At 49.6% G+C, this 20,221-nt stretch overlaps 1 pseudogene; it reads right to left on the reverse strand.

Annotated features, from left to right (window-relative positions):
- LOC141248016 (myeloperoxidase-like) overlaps positions 1-19,342 on the reverse strand; it is an 84,288-nt pseudogene extending 64,946 nt beyond the window's left edge.
- Positions 19,343-20,221: the final 879 nt, after the last annotated feature.

Below are 20,221 nucleotides of genomic sequence, written 5' to 3' on the forward strand. Positions count from 1 at the left end.
CACACAGAAGAACATTTGTGAGACGCAGAACAACTGAAAAGATGCTGGAAGAGTGACTGACGCCGTCTGTCAAGCATGATGGAGGTAATGGGATGATCTGGGGTTGCTTTGGTGCTGGTAAAGTGGGAGATTTGTACAAGGTAAATGGGATTTTGAATAAAGAAGGCTATCACTCCATTTTGCAACGCCATGCCATACCTTGTGGACAGCGCTTGATTGGAGCCAATTTCATCCTACAAGAGGACAATGACCCAAAGCACACCCCCAAATTATGCATGAACTATTTAGGGAAGAAGCAGGGAGCTGGTATTCTATCTGTAATGGAGTGGCCAGCGCAGTCACCAGATCTCAACATCATTGAGCTGTTGTGGGAGCAGCTTGACCGTATGGTACGCAAAAAGTGCCCATCAAGCCAATCCAACTTGTGGCTTCAGGAAGCATGGGGTGAAATTTCTCAAGATGACCTCAGCAAATTAACAGCTAAAATGCCAAAGATCAACAAATGCTGTAATTGCTGCAAAGGGAGCATTCTTTGACAAAAGCAAAGTTTGAAGGAGAAAATTATTCTTTCAAATAAAAATCATTATTTCTAACCTTGTCAATGTCTGGACTATATTTTCGATTCATTTTGCAACTCATTTGATAAATAAAAGTATGAGTTTTCATGGGAAACACAAAATTGTGTGGGTGACCCCAAACTTTTGAACTGTAGTGTATATATTCATACATATGACACGCCCCCTAAGGAAGAGCCAGCGAAACGCGCGTCGGGGTTGAGGGACGCGTGCTTGCCCTGTTCACAGTTCCACTGCTGCTTAAGTACTTTATCTCCATGCTGTTTTGTATCCTAAAGTGATAGAGTACTGTATCTTATTTAATTATGGGCCCAGGTTCCATTGGTTGAATTAATTCCCTATGGTTTAGAGATATGCTGGAATTACAACCTATGAATTGATTGTACTGTGCACTTTGTTCTATTCATCTTTTGGATCTCGCAGTATTGTAGATGCTTACCTCATTAAATGGAACATTATTATTGGTGATTTACATATGTTATTCTGGGCTCTTATCTAGGCATTGGATATTTATCCTGTTTATTGATGCCTCATGAGCTGTTATTTATGAATATATGAATTTTTTGCCTATTTATAACTGCCAGATCTGTATCCATGATATTTAGAGCCTTTTTTGATCTACATTAAAGGGTATTGCAGTAGGCTGTCCCTCACAACTGAGGTACCTTGATTTTTAATATTTTGTTATAATTTAATAAAAAAATATTTTTAATATTAGCTAAATTGGTCATGTTTTTGATTATCCCACCATGTTTTTTGGTTTAGGGATGTCATTTTTTGATTTGATGGTTTGGTTATGACTAGTGTTGAGCATTCCAATACTGAAATATCGGGTATCGGCCGATATTCGCGGTATCGGAATCCCGATACTTAATTCCGATACTTTTGCAATATCGTATTCCGGAATCAGAAGTTCCCATAATGCAATGAGCCATTTTCATTTTATTCAGCCAATGAGGATCCTAAGAAGTGTGGGCACATCCTGTTAGGCATGTAGGCATCTTAACTAATGGCATGGCTGTGATTGGCTGCTGAAATGATGTCATGATGCACTATAAAAGCCGCCGCCGCCATTTTGAGCTCACTCTGCTGTGAATTCAGTTAGGGATAGGACGCTGTTGTTCTGAGGGACAGTTTTAGCTACCTATTTGGTCTATTCTGCTTTACCCAAGCTACTTTATAAATCGCTGTGCCTTGCAGTGCTAGTGCACAGTTCTCTGTGCTGTTCACCGCTTTCTGCAAGGTCTGTGTGTGTGAGTGCAGCTCACCCTGTAGTGTGTACTTCAGCGACGTCTTGTTGTAGTGCACTCAGTGCGTGTCACTGCCTCATACATTGTCCTTTTTTGCCAATTCATAATTTTTCCTGATATCTCTTATTAGTGTGGTGGTTCCATCCGTATTCAGCTAAATTGGTTCCAAACACACTATATAGGAGTAGATAGAGAAATTTTTTTGGTCTTGCAACGCTAGTGCACAGTGCTCTGCATCTGCACTGTTCACCGCTGTCTGCAAGGTCTGTGTGTGTGAGTGCAGCTCACCCTGTAGTGTGTGCTTCAGCCACGTCTGGTTGTAGTGCACTCAGTGTGTGTCACTGCCTCATACATTGTCCTTTTTTGCCAATTCATAATTTTTCCTGATTTCTCCTATTAGTGTGGTGGTTCCATCCGTATTCAGCTAAATTGGTTCCAAACACACTATATAGGAGTAGTTAGAGGAGCCTTTCTGCAGCATTGGGCCCTGCAGCCCCAGCCAGATTAGTATTAGCCTATTTTTTGTATCCTCATCTATTGCATTGTAGGTTACCTTCCTACATTGTAATAGCTACAAAAAGTTTGTGATACTATCGGTATTACATCTTTAGGCACATCCAGTGTCTTTTTGTGACAAAAAATAACAAAATAAAGTTCACCAAACACTCCACTTTACAGTAGTGTAGGCCACATTAGCTCATATTAAAGTCTAGTCCACACTTTATAAAATTAGTGTTTCTTATACCTGTTAGCAGCTGTTCAGGAATAAGCATACTAAGCCCTTAGTACTTTTCTGCCTATCTTTATCAGTCTACCAAGATGAAGAAGGCAGGGAGTAAGGCATGTGGTCGTGGGCGTGGGCATGGAGTTTCTGCAGGGAGAGGACGTGAGGATTCTGTGCCTGCAGGGAGAGGATGTGGGGATTCTGTGCCTGCTGCGGGCACCAGTGACTCAGCATCCCCCAGTTTTACCAGGGAACAGTCCTTTATGCGCAGCTTTGTAGGAGCTAGCCGTACCCCACTGCTGCGGGAGGACCAAATTGAAGCCATTGTCGGATGGATGGCAGCTAACGCATCGACTTCAATTAGTTCCAGATCCTCTCAGGTCCTGAGCACTGAAGAGCACTCATCTGTCTCTTCACCACCTGCCAAATTGCTCAGGCAGTCAGAGAGCCCTGGACAGGAGCCATCTCTACTTCTGTTCTCTGAAGCTCTTGGCTTGGAAAGAGGGGGCCAGCCAAGCAGAATTCCAGAATTTGAAGAAGAGGTAGTATGCAGTGATGCGCAACCTTTTTGTCTCTCTGAATTTGAAGAGGCGGGTTGGCCAGTGCCTATGGTCAGCAGCACACCTCAGTACGCATCTGATGATGAGACTCAGGTGCCACTTTCTGGTGCGTACTGTGCTGTCGAGACTACCCAGGAGAAGCAGTTGTTTGAAGAGGGTGGTGTAGATGATGAGGTCCTTGACCCATCATGGCGTGAGGGACAAGAAGGTGGTGGGAGCAGCTCTGAGGAAGAGATTCCCCGAACAGCCCAAAAAGGAGGGAGAGGGAGGGGGCAGACTTGGTTGCCTGTAGCCTCCACTTCGGCACCCATTAGGAGCATGGCTCTTCCAAAATCCAAAGCGGGCGCTCCCAAGACTTGCAGTGCCTGGTCCTTTTTTGACACAGTTGCAGATGACATTTGCTTTGTCAAATGCAAGCTGTGTAATCAGAAGGTGAAAAGAGGGAAAAGTGTCAGCAACCTCAATACCACAAATATGTAGAAACATGTGCGGACCAAGCACGTGGTGGAGTTACAAAAACACACTGAAGACCTAGGCCAACCTACAGCGCCACCTACCACCTCTTTAGCTCATGTTGTAGCCTCTTCCTCCAGCTCACACACAGCTGGTTCGGCTTCCTCACAGGATCGCCATGGAAGAATCTCTGGCACTGTTGTACAGAGACACAGTGTAATTCCACCCACAGCACCACTTTCCCAGTCATCCTCACACTCCCAGGCCAGTCTACAGCCATCGTTAGCACAAGCATGGGAGAAAAGTCGCCCATACTCGGCAAACCACCCCGAGCACAGGCTCTGAATGCTGGCACTGCTAAACTACTGGCCCTTGAAATGCTATCATTCAGACTGGTGGAGACTGACACATTCCGTAACTTTATGGCATTGGCAGTCCCACAATACAACGTGCCCAGCCGCTTTTATTTCAGCAGGCAAGCCGTCCCTGCCCTGCAACATCATGTGGAGGGAAAAATTAAACATGCGCTACAAAACGCCATCAGTAGCAAGGTCCACCTGACCACCGATGCGTGGACCAGTAAGCATGGACAGGGACGATACCTTTCCTTCACTGTCCATTGGGTAAATGTTGTGGAGCCGGGTACAGATCTTGAGAGTGGCGCTGTACGTGTTCTGCCAACTCCAAGGATTGCAGGAATCCAGTCTGTACACATTGACTCCTCCTCATACTCCAGTTCCTCTGAATCAGCGCTGCAGGAGCCGTCACGGTCTACCTCCACATCGACCCGTGAACGGGTTACCTGTTATGATGACCGATATGAGCACAGCCGTGGCCAAACGTCAACAGGTCGTATTAAAATTTATTTCTTTGGGGAATCGAAGCCACACAGCGCAGGAGCTCTGGAATGCCATCAAGCAGCAGAGCGACGTGTCGTTTGTGCCAGCGAATCTCCAGCCAGGCATGGTAGTGTGTGACAATGGCCGAAATCTGGTGGCAGCTCTGGGCCTAGGCAACCTCACTCACATCCCATGTCTGGCACATGTGCTCAACTTGGTCGTGCAGAGTTTTTGAGGGACTATCCGGATCTTGATGCACAGCTTCACAAGGTCCGCATAGAGTGCGCTCACTTGCGGCATTCCAGCAACGCAAGATCACGCATTGCAGCTCTGCAGCGCCAATTACGTCTTCCGGAACATTGCATCATATGTGACCTACCCACCAGGTGGAATTCAACGTTACATATGTTGGAGAGGTTGTGTGAGCAGCAGGCAGCAGTAATGGAGTACCAGCTGCAGCAGGCGCAAACAAGTCGCAGTGCGCACCGTTCACACTTCACCACCACTGAGTGGGCCTCTATGAAGGACATTTGCCACGTTTTACGTGCCTTCGATTATTCCACGCGGATGGCGAGTGCAGATGATGCACTAGTCAGCATGACTATCACCCTTATCTGCCTGCTTGAAAAAACACTGCAAGCACTAAGGGACGAGGTTTTGGAAGAGGTGGAGGATGAGGAGTCACAAATGCCATCTGCTTCTCTACAGTCTGCGCAACGTGGTTCCTCACAAAGGCCTAGGCAGGGGACACTTTGTGAGGAGAATGAGGAGGAGTCAATGGATGATCAAGACATCTGATTTAAAACCTCCTCCAAATACACCTCTGGCTCCTCTGTTTTTAGTATTTACCCTGGGCTCCAATACCGCTAGTTGCTGCTCAGAAGTGCCGTCTGCACAGTCAATGCTTGCTCCAGTGTTATTGGGGTTCAGTAACGTCAGCTGATCCCCAGCTGTGTGTCCGGCAAATTCTCCTGCTTTGTCCACATCCACTGTACTACTGATTTAAAACCTCCTCCAAATACACTTCTGGCTCCTCTGTTTTTAGTATTTACCCTGGGCTCCAATACCGCTAGTTGCTGCTCAGAAGTGCCGTCTGCACAGTCAACGCTTGCTCCAGTGTTATTGGGGTTCAGTAATGTCAGCTGTTCCCCTGCTGTGTGTCCGGCAAATGCTTCTGCTCTGTCCACATTCACACTACTACATATTTTAAAGTTGCTCCAATTACGCCTCTGGCTCCACTCTGTTTTTAGTATTTACCCTGGGCTCCAATACCGCTAGTTGCTGCTCAGAAGTGCCGTCTGCACAGTCAACGCTTGCTCCAGTGTTATTGGGGTTCAGTAACGTCAGCTGTTCCCCAGCTGTGTGTCCGGCAAATTCTCCTGCTTTGTCCACATCCACTGTACTACTGATTTAAAACCACCTCCAAATACACCTCTGGCTCCTCTGTTTTTAGTATTTACCCTGGGCTCCAATACCGCTAGTTGCTGCTCAGAAGTGCCGTCTGCACAGTCAATGCTTGCTCCAGTGTTATTGGGGTTGAGTAACGTCAGCTGATCCCCAGCTGTGTGTCCGGCAAATTCTCCTGCTTTGTCCACATCCACTGTACTACTGATTTAAAACCTCCTCCAAATACACCTCTGGCTCCTCTGTTTTTAGTATTTACCCTGGGCTCCAATACCGCTAGTTGCTGCTCAGAAGTGCCGTCTGCACAGTCAATGCTTGCTCCAGTGTTATTGGGGTTCAGTAACGTCAGCTGATCCCCAGCTGTGTGTCCGGCAAATTCTCCTGCTTTGTCCACATCCACTGTACTACTGATTTAAAACCTCCTCCAAATACACCTCTGGCTCCTCTGTTTTTAGTATTTACCCTGGGCTCCAATACCGCTAGTTGCTGCTCAGAAGTGCCGTCTGCACAGTCAATGCTTGCTCCAGTGTTATTGGGGTTCAGTAACGTCAGCTGTTCCCCTGCTGTGTGTCCGGCAAATTCTCCTGCTCTGTCCACATTCACACTACTACAGATTTTAAAGTTGCTCCAATTACGCCTCTGGCTCCACTCTGTTTTTAGTATTTACCCTGGGTTCCAGCACCGCCAGCTGTTTCCCCGCAGTGTCTTTGGCACGGTTACTCCCTCCTGCCCAGCCTGGTTCCAGCACGCCAGCTGTTTCCGGGTAGTGTCAACGTCACTTTGCCTCCAATGCGTTGTCCTGTCGTGTTGCGGTCGGGTTAGCCGACTCTATGGTGCCTGCAGCTTAGGTGACTCCTATGTGGGCTGCAGGATCTGGCAATGAAGGCTGGTTCCATAGTGCCAATAGGACAAGCACCCCCTGTAGGACTGTGGGTTTTGGTAACTGCTGCCGGCTCGCGGCCTTGAAACTTTTTTTTACATGTGTACCTTCTGCTAGCCATCTGGGTTCCAGTACCGTCAGCTGGTTCTCGGCAGTGCCTTTGGATTAGGTGCCTCCTTCTCGGTATCCAAGTTCCACCAACGTCTGCTGGTCCTTGGTAGTGCTTTCTGGCACAGGTACCTCCTGCTTAGTAACCGAGTTCCAGTACCGTCAGCTGGTCTTCGGCAGTTCCATTGGCTCTTGTACCTTCTGCTACCCATCCGGGTTCCAGTACCGTCAGCTGGTCCTCGGTAGTTCCATTTGCTCTTGTACCTTCTACTACCCATCCGGGTTCCAGTACCATCAGCTGGTTCTCGGCAGTGTCTTTGGCACGGGTACTCCCTCCTGCCCAGCCTGGTTCCAGCACGCCAGCTGTTTCCGGGTAGTGTCAAAGTCACTTTGCCTCCAATGCAGTGTCCTGTCGTGTTGCGGTCAGGTTAGCCGACTCTATGGTGCCTGCAGTTTAGGTGACTCCTATGTGGGCTGCGGGATCTGGCAATGAAGGCTGGTTTCATAATGCCAATAGGACAAGCACCCCCTGTAGGACTGTGGGTTTTGGTAACTGCGGCCGGCTCGCGGCCTTGAAACTTTTTTTTACATGGTTACCTTCTGCTACCCATCCGGGTTCCAGTACCGTCAGCTGGTTCTCGGCAGTGCCTTTGGATTAGGTGCCTCCTTCTCGGTATCCAAGTTCCACCAACGTCTGCTGGTCCTTGGTAGTGTTTTCTGGCACAGGTACCTCCTGCTTAGTAACCGAGTTCCAGTACCATCAGCTGGTCTTCGGCAGTTCCATTGGCTCTTGTACCTTCTGCTACCCATCCGGGTTCCAGTACCGTCAGCTGGTCCTCGGTAGTTCCATTTGCTCTTGTACCTTCTACTACCCATCCGGGTTCCAGTACCGTCAGCTGGTTCTCGGCAGTGTCTTTGGCACGGGTACTCCCTCCTGCCCAGCCTGGTTTCAGCACGCCAGCTGTTTCCGGGTAGTGTCAACGTCATTTTGCCTCCAATGCGTTGTCCTGTCGTGTTGCGGTCGGGTTAGCCGACTCTATGGTGCCTGCAGTTTAGGTGACTCCTATGTGGGCTGCTGGATCTGGCAATGAAGGCTGGTTCCATAGTACCAATAGGACAAGCACCCCTTGTAGGACTGTGGGTTTTGGTAACTGCGGCCGGTTCGCGTCCTTGAAACTTTTTTTTACATGGGTACCTTCTGCTACCCATCCGGGTTCCAGTACCGTCAGCTGGTTCTCGGCAGTGCCTTTGGATTAGGTGCCTCCTTCTCGGTATCCATGTTCCACCAACGTCTGCTGGTCCTTGGTAGTGCTTTCTGGCACAGGTACCTCCTGCTTAGTAACCAAGTTCCAGTACCGTCAGCTGGTCTTCGGTAGTTCCATTGACTCTTGTACCTTCTGCTACCCATCCGGGTTCCAGTACCGTCAGCTGGTCCTCGGTAGTTCCATTTGCTCTTGTACCTTCTACTACCCATCCGGGTTCCAGTATCGTCAGCTGGTTCTCGGCAGTGTCTTTGGCACGGGTACTCCCTCCTGCCCAGCCTGGTTCCAGCATGCCAGCTGTTTCCGGGTGTAACGGGTCTGGGTGGCGGAACCTCTGAGCTACTATACAAAGGGGCGGTCCTTGTAAGGGAGCGGGTGGCGACCAGGGAAGACGGGCAGGCAGTCACAGCAGGTGACCGGGACAGTCTCTGAGTGAACGGGCTGGAGGTCACGGCAAGTGACCGGGGCAGTCTCTGGATGAACGGGCAGGAGGTCACGGCAAGTGACCGGGGCAGTCTCTGGATGAACGGACAGGAGGTCACGGCAAGTCACCGGGGCAGTCTCTGGATGAATGGGCAGGAGGTCACGGCAAGTGACCGGGGCAGTCTCTGGATGAACGGGCAGGAGGTCACGGCAAGTGACCGGGGCAGTCTCTGGGTAAAGGGTTGGTACGACCTGTGGCAGCTGATGGTAGACGTGAGCTCCCAGGTGAGCAGGCGAGAGTCTCTGGATAAACGGGTGGTCACAGCATGTGACGGCGGAGCCTCCAGGAAGACCAACAGACAGGCGGCAGATGAGCGCTCCCAGGTGAGCGGGCAGAAGTCTCTCGACAGGCGGGTGGTCACAGCACGTGACGGCAGAGCCTCCAGGTAGGCTAGCAGACAGGCAGCAGATGAGCGCTCCCAGGTGAGCGGGCAGGAGTCACTGGACAGGCAGGTGGTCACAGCACGTGACGGCGGAGCCTCCAGGTAGGCTAGCAGGCAGGTAGCAGATGTGCGCTCCCAGGTGAGCGGGCCAGCTGGTCCATAGACAGACTGACAGGAGTTGGAAGGCAGACCGTCGGACCTCAGGCAAGCAGGCAGGTAGCTGATGTGCGCTCCCAGGTGAGCGGGCAAGCTGGTCCTTAGACAGACTGACAGGAGTTGTAAGGCAGACCGTCGGACCTCAGGCTAGCAGGCAGGTAGCAGAATATCAGGCAGGAATAAGACAGCAAGCTGGCAGGAATCTGGCAGGTATCTGGCAGGTAACTGGCAACGGGACCTGAGGGCTGAAGCAGAGTAGTGAACAGTGCAACAACATTGCTCGGGCACCTCCATTTTGGAGGAGGTGCCTTATATATGGTGAAGTCCTCCGGCCATTGGCCGGGGACTCCTTAGGACGGCGCGCGCGGCCCCTTTAAGAGGGAGGGGGAGCGCGCGCGCGCGCCCTAAGCAAAGTGGCCGGGAAGGAGCGCGCGCTGCCAGCAGAGCGGGAGGAGGACGCCGGGCACGGAGCAGAGAGGTGAGGGGAACAGCGTCCCTGCCTAGCAGAGGGCAGGGACGCCGGCGCTACACCGGGTAGTGTCAACGTCACTTTGCCTCCAATGCGTTGTCCTGTCGTGTTGCGGTCGGGTTAGCCGACTCTATGGTGCCTGCAGTTTAGGTGACTCCTATGTGGGCTGCGGGATCTGGCAATGAAGGCTGGTTCCATAGTGCCAATAGGACAAGCACCCCCTGTAGGACTGTGGGTTTTGGTAACTGCGGCCGGCTCGCAGCCTTGAAACTTTTTTTTACATGGGTACCTTCTGCTACCCATCCGGGTTCCAGTACCGTCAGCTGGTTCTCGGTAGTCCCTTTGGATTAGGTGCCTCCTTCTCGGTATCCAAGTTCCACCAACGTCTGCTGGTCCTTGGTAGTGCTTTCTGGCACAGGTACCTCCTGCTTAGTAACCGAGTTCCAGTACCATCAGCTGGTCTTCGGCAGTTCCATTGGCTCTTGTACCTTCTGCTACCCATCTGGGTTCCAGTACCATCAGCTGGTCCTCGGTAGTTCCATTTGCTCTTGTACCTTCTACTACCCATCCGGGTTCCATTACCGTCAGCTGGTTCTCGGCAGTGTCTTTGGCACGGGTATTCCCTCCTGCCCAGCCTGGTTCCAGCACGCCAGCTGTTTCCGGGTAGTGTCAACGTCACTTTGCCTCCAATGCGTTGTCCTGTCGTATTGCGGTCGGGTTAGCCGACTCTATGGTGCCTGCAGTTTAGGTGACTCCTATGTGGGCTGCGGGATCTGGCAATGAAGGCTGGTTCCATAGTGCCAATAGGACAAGCACCCCCTGTAGGACTGTGGGTTTTGGTAACTGCGGCCGGCTCGCGGCCTTGAAACTTTTTTTTACATGGGTACCTTCTGCTACCCATCCGGGTTCCAGTACCGTCAGCTGGTTCTCGGCAGTGCCTTTGGATTAGGTGCCTCCTTCTCGGTATCCAAGTTCCACCAACGTCTGCTGGTCCTTGGTAATGCTTTCTGGCACAGGTACCTCCTGCTTAGTAACCGAGTTCCAGTACCATCAGCTGGTCTTCGGCAGTTCCATTGGCTCTTGTACCTTCTGCTACCCATCCGGGTTCCAGTACTGTCAGCTGGTCCTCGGTAGTTCCATTTGCTCTTGTACCTTCTACTACCCATCCGGGTTCCAGTACCATCAGCTGGTTCTCGGCAGTGTCTTTGGCACGGGTGCTCCCTCCTGCCCAGCCTGGTTCCAGCACGCCAGCTGTTTCCGGGTAGTGTCAACGTCACTTTGCCTCCAGTGCGTTGTCCTGTCGTGTTGCGGTCGGGTTCGCCGATTCTATGGTGCCTGCAGTTTAGGTGACTCCTATGTGGGCTGCGGGATCTGGCAATGAAGGCTGGTTCCATAGTGCCAATAGGACAAGCACCCCCTGTAGGACTGTGGGTTTTGGTAACTGCAGCCGGCTCGCAGCCTTGAAACTTTTTTTACATGGGTACCTTCTGCTACCCATCCAGGTTCCAGTACCGTCAGCTGGTTCTCGGCAGTGCCTTTGGATTAGGTGCCTCCTTCTCAGTATCCAAGTTCCACCAACGTCTGCTGGTCCTTGGTAGTGCTTTCTGGCACAGGTACCTCCTGCTTAGTAACCGAGTTCCAGTACCGTCAGCTTGTCTTCAGCAGTTCCATTGGCTCTTGTACCTTCTGCTACCCATCCGGGTTCCAGTACCGTCAGCTGGTCCTCGGTAGTTCCATTTGCTCTTGTACCTTCTACTACCCATCCGGGTTCCAGTACCGTCAGCTGGTTCTCGGGAGTGTCTTTGGCACGGGTACTCCCTCCTGCCCAGCCTGGTTCCAGCACGCCAGCTGTTTCCGGGTAGTGTCAACGTCACTTTGCCTCCAATGCGTTGTCCTGTCGTGTTGCGGTCGGGTTAGCCGACTCTATGGTGCCTGCAGTTTAGGTGACTACTATGTGGGCTGCGGGATCTGGCAATGAAGGCTGGTTCCATAGTGCCAATAGGACAAGCACCCCCTGTAGGACTGTGGGTTTTGGTAACTGCGGCCGGCTCGCGGCCTTGAAACTTTTTTTTACATGGGTACCTTCTGCTACCCATCCGGGTTCCAGTACCGTCAGCTGGTCCTCGGTAGTTCCTCAGCCTTCTTGTACCTTCTGCTACATTTCCAATTTCAAGCTTTTTGAAATGGTTCTTGGTAATCACTCTGGATCTCCCTGACGAGGACCCTGAAGACGAGGACCCTGAAGACCAACCCGAAGAAGACGATGACCCCGAAGACGACGACCCTGAAGACGAGGACCCTGAAGACCACCCCGAAGAAGACGAGGACCCTGAAGACCACCCCGAAGAAGACGAGGACCCTGAAGACCACCCCAAAAAAGACGAGGACCCCGAAGACGAGGACCCCCGAAGACGACGACCCTGAAGACCACCCCGAAGAAGACCAAGAAGATGACCCTGAAGAAGTTGACCAAGAGGACAAAGAAGAGAAGACAAGCACCAAGATACAGAAGAACAAGAGACAGAAAACCAAGAAGCAGAAATACAAAAAGCTGCAGAACAAAAAGCGGAAGAACATTAAGCATAAGACTAAAAATCAGAGCAAAAGATAATATCTAAATTATAAGCAGAAGATGACTAAGCAGTGTATGGGGGTGAGTCCGTTCCTCCTTGTGGTGCCCCTGGAAAAGACCTGCTGCTGCAGGCCAAACTGAACGCGGACAAATCCTGTTGTAAATCTTTTGTGACGCGCAGAACGAAAGGTGTAATGTCCAATCTTTTATAATCACAAATAAGAATATGATGAAGAAGAAGAATATGAAGAAGATGAAGAAGTAGAATATGAAGAATGTAAAAAAAAAGAATAATACGAAGAAGGTGAAGAAGAAGATGTCACGGGTGTGTCGCCACGAAGATCGTCACGATTACACAGCCTGACTTCTCGCAGCTGACTTTTTGGTGCTTTGTGTTTTTCGGCAGTGAGGGAGTTAATTCTCTCTCTCTCTGTGCTAGACGAGGTCCAGCCTCGCCCAGCTGCAATCAATGCTGCTGTAGTGAGACTCCTTCAAATGCCTGCTGGTCTGTTAGGGAAGTGTCGGTGAAAGCATTTCATGCAGACTAACAGAGCGGATCGTGGTATTTGGAGTTTCAGAGATAAGTGTATTCGGAGAGTTTTTTCCCTTCCTCGCTTTATCATTTATCTCCTTTCCCGTTGGTGTTCCCTCTGTTGTAGTTGTGTAGTTTTTGTATGCAAGGTGGTTTTGGTTTTTCCCTTGTACTGTCTCGTTCGTCTAAGTACTGTGTGTGGGCATATTATTACTTGTCCCCTTTTGTTGTGATCGGGGTCCTTCTCAGGACTAGATTACTTAGGTGCAGGGATCCTCAGGAGGTAGGGGTTACGCTGGCGGCCTGGACCTCTGTACCTTTAACAGTACCTCCAGGTTGAGGGATTAGCCAGGACCCCAGCTTAGGGTCAGCTTAGGCCCCCTACCTCCAGTATACAGAGACAGCGTGACATTTTCACCGACCACTTAGTTTTTCTCCAGCTACCATGGATCCAGTAGCCGGTCTAGCTCGGCAGTTGCAGAGTTTGTCCATGGAGCTGGCGGACGTTAGGTCCAAGGTTTTGTATCCTCAGGAGCAAGCCGGACCAGAACCTAAAGTAGCTCTCCCTGACAGGTTCACTGGGGGGCGGGACAAGTTTTTTGTTTTCCGGGAGGCATGCAAGTTGTACTTTCGGCTGCGGCCTCGGTCATCGGGGAGTGAAGAACAAAGGGTGGGAATTGTCGTCTCGCTCCTACAAGGGGACCCACAATCTTGGGCGTTCTCTCTTCCCTCGGGCTCTCCGGCTCTCCAGTCAGTGGATAGGTTTTTCGCTGCTCTGGGACTCGTATATGATGACCCAGATCGGATCTCCCTTGCTGAGTCTAAGTTACGTAGGATCCAGCAGGAAGATCGTCCGGCGGAGGAATTCTGTTCGGAGTTCCGTAGGTGGGCCACGGACACCCAGTGGAATGACCCGGCTCTTAGGAGCCAGTTTTGTCAAGGTTTATCCGACAAATTACAGGATGTGTTGGCACAGTATGACTCTCCCGCGTCACTGGAAGCCGCTATGGCCCTTGCTATTCGCGTTGACAGACGGCTTCGGGAGAGGTGCGGGATAACTCTACCCCCTGTGATGACTCCACCTCCTACAAGGTCCCCTCATATGGTGGTTCCCCTGGTCAGTCCAGAGGAGTCTATGCAATTAGGAGGGACATCATTTCGGGGGAGGGGACCGGTGGTGCGCCATAAGACAGGAAGGTGTTTCTTCTGCGGGAGAAAGGGACATTTTATTGGGGGGTGTCCATCCCGTCCCTTGCAGGGTGAAGAGTCGTCGGAAAACTGTTGATCCCAGGTTGTGTGGTGGACGGCAATCTGGGAGTAGGTATTTCGTCCCTAGGTTCGTCTCAGTTTCTCGTACCGGCGGAGGTGGTGGTGGGTACGAGAACTGAGAGGATATCTGTTCTTCTGGATAGTGGGGCCGGGGCTAATCTGGTTGATGCTCGGTTTGCCCGGGTTCAGGGTATGCGATTGAGTGAGTTGGCTAAACCCATCCCCATATTCTCGATCGATGCCAGGCCTCTCGGTCAGGAAAGTTTTTTGCAAGCTGTGCATGACGTAAAACTTCAAATGGGGGCGATACATAAAGAACTGTTGTCTTGCTACGTGTTGGAGGGTCTTCCCACTCCTATAGTGTTGGGCCTTCCTTGGTTAACTAAGCATAACCCGGTTATTAATTGGCAAACCAGAGAGATAAGCCAATGGAGTAAATTCTGTAATAAAAACTGCATGAACACGGTCATCGGTGCGGTTACTCCTTGGGTCTTACCTCCATTTCTGGCGGACTTTGAGGATGTATTCTCGGAGAAAGGGTGTCAGGAACTACCTCCTCATCGCGAGTATGACTGTTCTGTAAAACTGCTCCCTGAGGCCAAGTTACCTAAAGCTAGGTTGTATAACCTTTCTGGTCCTGAGAGGCAGGCCATGAAGGATTATATTTCAGAAAGTCTGGCTAAGGGGCATATTAGACCTTCATCTTCACCGGTGGCTGCAGGGTTCTTCTTTGTTAAGAAGAAAGATGGAGGCCTACGCCCTTGCCTGGATTTCCGTGAACTTAATCAGATTACGGTCCGAGATCCGTATCCGCTCCCACTTATTCCCGATCTCTTTAATCAGATCGTGGGCGCCAAATGGTTCTCTAAGTTGGATCTCAGGGGGGCGTACAATCTGATTAGGATGAAGGAGGGGGATGAGTGGAAGACGGCGTTTAACACTCCGGAGGGGCATTATGAGAACCTTGTCATGCCATTCGGTCTGACTAATGCCCCGGCGGTGTTCCAACACTTTGTTAATGACATTTTTCGCCGCCTGGTGGGACAGTTTGTTGTCATATATCTGGATGATATCTTAATTTACTCGCCGGATCTGGTGTCTCATCAGGAGCACGTTAGGCAGGTGTTACAGATCTTGCGGGATAATAAACTGTATGCCAAATGGGAAAAGTGTGTGTTCGCCGTACAGGAACTCCAGTTTTTAGGCTTCCTGGTTTCAGCGTCCGGTTTTCGTATGGACCCTGGGAAAGTGCGGGCAGTTCTTGAGTGGGATCGGCCAGAGAATCTTAAGGCACTACAACGTTTCCTGGGGTTTGCTAATTATTACCGGAAGTTCATTCGTAATTTCTCGTCCATGGTTAAGCCTCTCACAGACATGACTAAAAAGGGGACGGATTTTTCTAGGTGGTCTGACAAGGCTTGTCAAGCATTCTCCTCCTTGAAAAAATGTTTTGCCTCGGCACCCATACTCATTCAACCGGATGCGTCACAGCCATTCATTGTAGAGGTAGACGCTTCCGAGGTAGGGGTGGGAGCAGTATTGTCACAAGGTTCGTCCCCTGGTAAGTGGCATCCGTGCGCCTTTTTCTCTAAAAAATTGTCGTCCGCTGAGAGGAATTACGATGTCGGCAATAGGGAACTCTTGGCCATTAAGTTAGCTTTTGAGGAGTGGCGCCATTTTTTGGAGGGGGCAGTCCATCCGGTCACCGTCATCACCGATCACAAGAACCTGCTATATCTGGAGTCCGCGAAACGTCTGAATCCCAGACAAGCTAGGTGGTCATTGTTTTTTACCAGGTTTAATTTTGTCGTTACATATCGTCCTGGGTCAAAAAATGTAAAGGCGGATGCCTTATCTCGTAGTTTCCCTGGGGCCAGGAATACAGACGACCCGATTCCTATCCTTCAGGAGGGGGTGGTGGTTTCGGCAGTATGCTCTGAGCTGGAGGAGGAGGTATTGGAGGCTCAGGGGGACGCCCCTGTTGGACCTCCGGGGAGACTGTTTGTTCCAGATCAGTTGCGACAAAAGGTGATCGAGGCACACCATAACTCAGTTTTTGCAGGACACCCGGGGAGTAGAGCAACTGTGGATCTCCTCTCGCGTCGGTTTTGGTGGCCTAACTTACATAAGGAGGTGGTAACTTTTGTCGCGTCCTGTGGGGTTTGTGCGCGCTCTAAGACCTCACATACCCGTCCGTCTGGGGCCCTCTTACCTTTGAAGATCCCGGAGCGTCCTTGGACTCATCTGTCTATGGACTTTATTACGGACCTCCCTCCATCTTCGGGTAAAACGGTCATACTCGTTGTAGTGGACAGGTTCAGCAAGATGGCACATTTTATCGCTCTTCCGGCTCTCCCTAATGCCAAAACTCTTGCGCAGGTGTTCATTGGGGAGATTGTGAGGCTTCACGGGGTACCCTCCGAGGTGGTGTCTGATCGGGGGTCTCAGTTTGTGTCCAAGTTCTGGAAGGCGTTTTGTGCACGGCGGGGTATGCATTTGTCGTTCTCATCGGCTTTTCATCCTCAGACCAATGGTCAGACGGAACGTATGAACCAGAGCTTGGAGACATATCTCCGGTGTTTTGTGTCAGAGAACCAGGAGGACTGGGCTTCTTTCTTACCTCTGGCAGAGTTTGCTCTTAATAATAGGCGGAGCGAGTCCACTGGTAAGTCCCCGTTTTTTGGGGCATATGGTTTTCACCCCCAGTTTTGTACTTTCAGTAGGGGGGGCTCTTCGGGGGTTCCTGAGGAGGAACGTTTTTCCTCATCACTCGCTTCAGTATGGAGAGGGGTGCTGAAGAATCTGAATACTATGGGGAACCGATACAAACGTATGGCTGATAGGAGGAGAGTGTCTGGTCCGGACCTAAGTGTGAACGATCGGGTATGGTTGTCTACCAGGAATATAAAACTTAAGGTTCCCTCCTGGAAACTGGGTCCCAGGTTCATCGGGCCGTACAGAATCAGTTCTATTATTAATCCGGTGGCATTCCGTCTTGACCTCCCCCCTACGTTTAAAATTCACAACGTGTTCCACAGATCGTTGCTTAAGAGGTATGTGGCGCCGGTGGTACCGTCACCTTTACCTCCCCCTCCAGTGGTGGTCAAGGGTAACTTGGAGTTCCAGGTATCGAGGGTCATCGATTCACGCTTTAATCGCCGGTCCCTTCAGTACCTGGTTCATTGGAAAGGGTATGGTCCTGAGGAGAGGATGTGGGTTCCTGCGTCGGATATTAACGCAGACCGATTAGTTCGGGCCTTCCACACGACTCACCCGGATAAACCTGGCCCTGAGGGTCCGGAGGCCCCTCGTAGAAGGGGGGGTACTGTCACGGGTGTGTCGCCACGAAGATCGTCACGATTACACAGCCTGACTTCTCGCAGCTGACTTTTTGGTGCTTTGTGTTTTTCGGCAGTGAGGGAGTTAATTCTCTCTCTCTCTGTGCTAGACGAGGTCCAGCCTCGCCCAGCTGCAATCAATGCTGCTGTAGTGAGACTCCTTCAAATGCCTGATGGTCTGTTAGGGAAGTGTCGGTGAAAGCATTTCATGCAGACTAACAGAGCGGATCGTGGTATTTGGAGTTTCAGAGATAAGTGTATTCGGAGAGTTTTTTCCCTTCCTCGCTTTATCATTTATCTCCTTTCCCGTTGGTGTTCCCTCTGTTGTAGTTGTGTAGTTTTTGTATGCAAGGTGGTTTTGGTTTTTCCCTTGTACTGTCTCGTTCGTCTAAGTACTGTGTGTGGGCATATTATTACTTGTCCCCTTTTGTTGTGATCGGGGTCCTTCTCAGGACTAGATTACTTAGGTGCAGGGATCCTCAGGAGGTAGGGGTTACGCTGGCGGCCTGGACCTCTGTACCTTTAACAGTACCTCCAGGTTGAGGGATTAGCCAGGGCCCCAGCTTAGGGTCAGCTTAGGCCCCCTACCTCCAGTATACAGAGACAGCGTGACAGAAGAAGATAAAGAAGGTGAAGAAGAAGTGGATGAAAAAGATGCTGAGGATGATTAAGGAGAAAGTGTGGGAGAAGTAAAAAAAAAGGTGAAGAGCATGGAAGTAGTGAAACATAAATATCTGACAAAATATAAAAATACTTAACATAGTCAATATTTCCGTAACTCAGAACGTCTTAAAAAAAATATAAATTCCTGCTATTCCATTTGATTGTACTAAACCTCTATGCCTTTATTGTCTCCCCCACCTCCCCCAATATATTCTACATTATTCTTAGTTATTTTCCTTCAAGTAGAATTAACCTACAAGGAAAGAAAGGGTTTATTTTCATTCCGATATTTCTGTCCCATTGACTTGCATTGGTTTCTGGTATCGGAATCGGCGATATCCGATACTTTTTCGGTATCGGTCCGATCCAATCCGATATTTCCCAATATCGGAAGGTATCGCTCAACACTAGTTATGACACTATACTTATTATGGACTTATATTGATTTATATATACATACATACACAGTTTGTACAGCTCTGCAGTGTGGGGCCACAGGAACCTAATTGTCTGTTGTGCACAACTCTGCACATAGTATATATAATATGTTATAAATATTATTAACCTTTTTTATGATGCATGTCACGGAGCGTAAGAGGTGTTTATAATCGCTGAAGCAATTGCTGAATTATCACAGTTCTCCTCCATGCCGTAGACAGGTAAAACAAAGGTTAAAGCAGTTCTACGATGTATATAGCTCCCTTATGAACTCTTATGAGGTTATAGCCCTGTGTGAGCAACAATAGTTTAAAACAATTCATTATAATGATAGAATCCTGTTAGGAAAGATATAATTCACTAAAGAAAGAGAGCGGCTCCAATACTGAGATTGTACAAATACATTGTATTTCCTAATTTGCTGGTAACGTGTTCTCTTCATACTAATACTAACAATAATGTAATTATGTAATTTACTTTGGTTGGGAGTAGCACTTGTCTGTATCAATATCACTGATACTAATAACACTGTACTTATATGTAGAAAATTCATCTTTAGAAATCTGGAAATACAAAAAGTAGGAATAGTCATGAAAGTATGAAAAGTCAATCAATGGTCAGTCCCTGCTGCAAATACCGAGCGTCACTTACCTCCCTGGTTCTGATGTAAAAACTCCCCTTTACATGGTAATTTATAGGCGCGAGAGCAGTGATGGGATAGACATACAGGCTATGGGCAAGTCTTTATCTATAATTTGGTGCCAGCCAAATAGACTTTGAAATTTGGCAGCACTTGAGTAACATTATGCGACTCAAAGATTGTTAAGTCTACATCACATTAATAACAAGGGAAGAATGGAGAGGAGACCAAAAAATCCCAAATACCTCAATGGAACACTTATCTAATGCGTGCCTTTTTATGGTGGGGGAGTTTCCTCTTCGTATTGATATGAATTGTTTTACTCTATTAGGTTTTCGATACATTTTACATATGGACGTCTGGAAATTCACATTAAAGCAAATCCATGAGTCCAATATGCTGACTTGTGTAAATGCAGCATGTCACAGGTACTGGTCTATACTCTTGGTAGGCGAAATGGCGCAAAACTGTTTGTATTGTTTAGCTCATAGAAGCTTCGAAAGTATACAGAGGAGTCAAAGTCACAACTGCACGCACAGGATCATGTCATTGAGCTCAGAGTAAATAGAGAAGGGGTATTCGCTGCCCTCTTAAATAGACCAGACAAGAGGTGAGAAGAAGGATTCAAACTACTCAGATCCAGAATCTAGTCCTCCATGGCAGCTGGACCATTTCATTTCAATTCTGTCACTTAATGGTCATGACATTACGGGAGATAGTAATCTGCGGAGGAGACTAGGTTGCTGGACAGAGGAAAAATGAACATTTGCCCTGGTCTGGTTGTCAGGGTAGTTTGAATCTTTTTGCTTATGTCGCACCCCCTGGGGCTGTGGGGTACTCGGTAGCCGGGCCAGTCCTTTTTGGGGTAGTCACGGTGGCAGTGACCCGGTCCGTGGCCCCAGGCAGTCAAGTAAAGGAAAAGTAAAAGTTAATTTGGGCAAATAAAGATTTGGGGATAATGTTCGTGACGTCACCCGTGGTATGCGGCTATATGGGGCCGCCACTGCAGTGAGGATCCACTGGGGCTGATGGTGACGCAGCAGAGTTGGTTCAGCTCTCCACGGGCAGAGCTAAGCTCCAGGGCAGTGTAGATGATGAGGTAGATGTTGTCGGCAGGGACAGTGTCGTGCAGGGCTGAGGGCGCAGATAATGTCCAGACAACACATTAATGGCAGCTTCCTCTACCTTCACTTGAGGTTTGACGGAGCAGACCGGGACACTGG

This window comes from Phyllobates terribilis, unplaced genomic scaffold, assembly GCF_046119375.1.
Source record: "Phyllobates terribilis strain yellow unplaced genomic scaffold, ASM4611937v1 Scaffold_2__4_contigs__length_985480577, whole genome shotgun sequence".
In the NCBI taxonomy this organism is placed as follows: Eukaryota; Metazoa; Chordata; class Amphibia; order Anura; family Dendrobatidae; genus Phyllobates; species Phyllobates terribilis.